Consider the following 4,903-nt stretch of genomic DNA (forward strand, 5'->3'; position numbering starts at 1 on the left):
TTAATTCTTTAAATATTTTGTTTATGTGAGAGAGAGATAAAAAGGAGAGAATGAGAGTGAATGAGTATGGGGTACTCCAGGGCATCCTGCCACCACAAATAAACTCCAGCTACATGTGCCATTCTGTGCATCTTGTTTTAAGTAGGTGCTGGAGAATCAAACACAGCCCATCAGGCTTTGCAAATGAGTGTCTTTAACTGCCAAGCCATCTGTTCAGCTAAAAATTTACTATGTAGTCTCAGGCTGTCCTCGAACTCATGGCGATCCTTCTATCTCTGCCTCCTAAATCTTGGGATTAAAGGCATGTACCACCACTCATGGCCTTCTCTTGACTTTTAAAATATGTAGTAAAGAAATACTCACATATGATGTCTGCTCTGGGTATGGTTCAGGTTAGTACTGCTGAAGATGAGAAGATCGGTAGTACCAGGTCAGTTGCAGGGAAATTCCTTCAAAAGACCAAAATTCATACATCCAGAAAGAAGAAATCCAAATCTGAATGAAAAGATTACGAGAACAAAGCCAGATATAAAATTATCTCAAGTTAAAAAAAGTAATTACCAATATCAAGCTACCATCAATCATGGGCTACAAGAGGGCCTACACCTCTTAAACTCTCTATTAAAAAAGTAAGGGTGGGCTGGAGAGATGGCTTAGTGGTTAAGCACTTGCCTGTGAAGCCTAAGGACCCCGGTTCGAGGCTCGGTTCCCCAGGTCCCACATTAGCCAGATGCACAAGGGGGCGTACGCGTCTGGAGTTCATTTGCAGTGGCTGGAAGCCCTGGCGCACCCATTCTCTCTCTTTCCCTCTATGTGTCTTTTCTCTATGTCTGTTGCTCTCAAATAAATAAATAAATAATGAACCAAAAAAATTAAAAAAAAAAAAGTAAGGGTTATCTCATTAATCCTGATGCTAACTTACTCTCCATTGCAGAATCTGCTTCTCTTTTTCAGATAGATGCCAATCCTAAGGAGAGAGCCACCCCATCATACCTCAAAAGAGCCCCGGCTGAAACTAAGGAAAATTGGCAAAACAAGCAAGGGTGCTGTTTTCCTGATGAAACGGATACCAGCACAAGGGGGAAGGAGATCAACACAGAGAAAAATCAACTCCTACCAAATAAGAGAGCCAGAGCCTCAGAGGCCCCCAACACCTCATCACTGAAGCAGACCAAAAATGAACCCAACATGGCTCAGGGAAATTTTGCAGAAGAGGGGGCGGAAAGAATGTCAGAGCCGCATGTTGGGCCATAATATGCAGAGACATTTATTGTACCAATAACTGTGGGCTAACTCTATGCACGACTCATATACCTCAACAAGTAGGGGCCAATGGGGAGAGGGTAGGTCATGGATGAGCCTAATAATGGTACTAAACTGCCTGTATTTGCTGAATACAAAACTAATTAAAAATTTTTTTTTAAGTAATTAGAGCTGGAGAGATTGCTTAGTGGTTAAGGCACTTGCTTACAAAGCCTAAGGACCCAGGTTTGATTCCCCAGAACCCACATAATCCAGCTGTATATGGTGGTGCACATGTCTGGAGTTTGTTTGCAGTGGCTAGAGGCCCTGGCATGCCCATTTTCTCTCTCTCTCTAGTAAATAAAAACTTTAAAAAGAGTGTGCTGTGTGTTGGTCCTTGTGATTGCTGAAGGCTGCTAGGAACCTTAAGAGAACAGTTTGTCTGCTAGAAATATTGTCTCTGTAATCCAACAGGAAAATTAAATTAGGATCATGGGAACAGTAAAGGTACGATTGCCACAATCAGCTCTTTCCAGTATTTTTACAACACTGGAGTCATCAATGGTCCTGGGTTGATCATAAAGGACTTTCTCAAGTACACTGTGAAAGAGAGGTTAGAAGATCATCCTAGCAATGGGCTGGTCACAGGCCTCTAGGCCTTGTGTGCGGCCATCTTTTTGGTGGCATGATTGCATCCTGTTCTGTTGGACTCTTTGTGAACCGCCTTGGCAATTCAATGTTCATGGTCAACCTGCTGGCCCTTGTTAGGGACTGCCTCATGGGGTTTGCCAAAAGAGCTGCAGCGGTTGAAATGCTGGTCCTAGGCCACCTGATCACGAGCATCTTCTGTGGACTGTGCACAGGTTTTGTGCCCATGTACACTGGAGAGGTGTCTCCTTCTCCATTGTGGGATGCCTTTGTTATTCTAAACCACCTGGGTATCATTGGAATTCTGGTAGCTCAGATATTTCTTTGGTCTAGAATTCATTTTGGGGTCTGAAGAACTGTGGCCTGGGCTCCTGGCCTTTATGATCATTCCAGCGATTTTACAGCAGCCCTTCTGTTTTGTCCTGAAAGTCCTTGATTCTTGCTGATTAACAGAAAAGAGGAGGAGCATGCCAAGGAGATCCTCCAGCAGTTGTGGGGCTCCCAAGATGTGGCCCAAGATATCCAAGAAATGAAAGACAGGAGTGCCAGGATGGCACAGGAGAAGCAAGTGACCCTGCTAGAGCTCTTCTGTTTCTCCAACTACCACCAGCCCCTCCACATTGCCATCATGCTTTAGCTCTCCCGGCAGCTCTCTGGGATTAATGCAGTGTTCTATTACTCAATAGGAATCTTCAAAGATGCAGGTGTCAATGATCCAATTTATGCCTCCATTGGAGCTGGTGTGGGTAATACTGTCTTCAATATAGCTTCTGTGTTTCTCATGGAAAGAGCAGGAAGAACTCTGCATGTGACAGGCCTTGGAGGCATGGCTGTTCTGTCCTCATGACTGTCTATGTTGTTGAAGGATGATTATGATGCTGTGAGCTTTGTCTGTATTGTGTCTGTTTTGCACTACTTGGCCTTTTTTGAGATGCTTATTGTGGCTGAGCTCTTCAGCAAGGGACCCCACCCAGCAGAGCAGCCATGGCAGTGGCTGGCTGTTCTAACTGGACCTCCAGTTTTTTGGTTGGACTACTCTTCCCCTCAATTGCAGCCCTTTTAGGACCCTATGTATTTATTGTCTTCACCTCTTTCCTTGTTACCTTCTTGGTCTTAAGTCCCTGAGACCTGGGGCAGGACCTTGGAGGATATCGCCCAGGCCTTTGAGAGGCAGGCTCAGGCTGCCAATCAGTCTGGAAAAGGTTCTGTGATGGAGATGAACAGAATGCAGCCCACCAAGAAGCCTTCTGTCAATGCTTGAGGTTGACCTCCACCTCCCTTGTGACACAGACAGCAGCCTCCCCACAAAGCAGGAGACTTCATCAGTATGAATGCTGCTGCTTGATCTTTTCTCACCCCACAAACTCCCTGAACACTCAGATGAACCCATTGTTGGGGTTAGGTGGACCATCAATGACTTTTTAAATATTTCATTTCTTGGACATTCTCTTCCCATCTGGAGAGACCCATTGAACGTACCTTCATTTCAGGAGGGATTGGCTGCATAGTGTATGACCACTCTGCCAGCCCTTCTCCCTTTAGTTCTCAGAGTCCCCTCACCAGGACAGGAGGGTACAGTCCAACCTTAGCTTTCCAGGAAACAAACAGATATCTATACAGTGTGGAAGGTCATAGAGAATTAAACAAAAACACCTCCCTCACTTCCATACAGTTAGCTCTACACAACAAAAAACTTGACTATTATTTATTTATCTTCAAGTTTAATACATAAATATTTATTTCTTAAGTGTAATTTTACAAAATAATGAAAACATAAGGAAACTTAGATTGGAGGGAGGTGTTTAAAGAGGCATTATAGGATATAGAATGCTTGATACTGGAAAGGTTAACTAAAAGGGAGAATTAATTGAATTGAGAAATGGCATTTGTTGATGGTGGACATGTAAGCTGGTGCCTGGCATTTGCATGTGCCCTGTGTTCCAGATACAATCTCTTCACTGGTATTTCTCAGAAGAGGTGCATGCCTATATAAAAATGTTTCTAGTTTTGTATGGAACTGTTAAAGATTATAGTTTTAAGATAGTGTTACTGAAACCTGTGGTTGGCATTGATGTGGGCATTGTAGTTAATGGTGTTGATAGATAATTCATTTTGTTTGGAGTCCAGAGAAAGGAAGGCTATTTGCAGGAAGCCTTCCCACTTTTATTGGACCAATCAGTTCCTTCCCTTTATAGTGGACTCACTTTTTAAAAAGAAGTTATCTCACTACCAATCTGGTGGAAGAGCCATTCAAATCAGAAACCTAAAAACAGTGGTTCTTGTTAGAGGGTTGTTATTTTTCCACTTTGTTCTTTAAAGATTTTCTGTTGAGTGTTGTTTTAACTTGTTGCTTGAAAGGAATTTATATGAGAATGTTCAAAGTTAATTTGGAATTTGTAATCTCCACTCTGGTTGGATTTTTGCTGAAAAATTTATTTAATGTAAGGATGTTGTTGCCCTAATGTAATGGCATGCTTTTCTGTGTCTGATGACATGTCAAGCTACTCTTGTTACCATGTTACTGTGATGTTTGCCAAGTGCTCTGACAGGCCTTGACACTTTCTGGTAGGTACATGAGGGGAACAGTGTGATTAAATGTTCAGTGTGGCCCATGCCAAATGACAGGAATGCATGTGCATTGTCACTTTGCTCTGGTAACTTTTTTCTTTGTATCTGTACCTCCCTTTTGATGGATTATATTGAAACTCACCCCTGTGTACATAAGCAACACTGCCTCCCTCCCCTGGGTGGAGTTTGTTCCCAGCATCTAGATTCAACTCATGTGGCTCCATTTCCCTGTAGGCAAAGGGACACTTCTTATTTTGTGAGGTTGAGGATGGAGCTCAGGCTCATTGGAGCTAGGAGACAGGATGGAATAGGAAGGAATGAGGTCAAAGCAAGTGGCTCCTGGGGACCTTGTTGTGAGGAGAGGGAGGCTTTGAACTTTCTTTTAAAGGAATGAGAAACAACTACCAAATGTGTTGGAAGAAATGGCAACAATTACTCCTGCCAC

The 4,903-nt window shown here is 43.2% G+C and overlaps 1 pseudogene; it reads left to right on the plus strand.

The window, feature by feature from the left end:
* Window positions 1-383: 383 nt before the first annotated feature.
* LOC101594001 lies at window positions 384-3,151 on the plus strand (annotated as a pseudogene).
* Window positions 3,152-4,903: the final 1,752 nt, after the last annotated feature.

The sequence above is a fragment of the Jaculus jaculus genome, chromosome 5 (assembly GCF_020740685.1).
Source record: "Jaculus jaculus isolate mJacJac1 chromosome 5, mJacJac1.mat.Y.cur, whole genome shotgun sequence".
Taxonomy (NCBI): Eukaryota; Metazoa; Chordata; class Mammalia; order Rodentia; family Dipodidae; genus Jaculus; species Jaculus jaculus.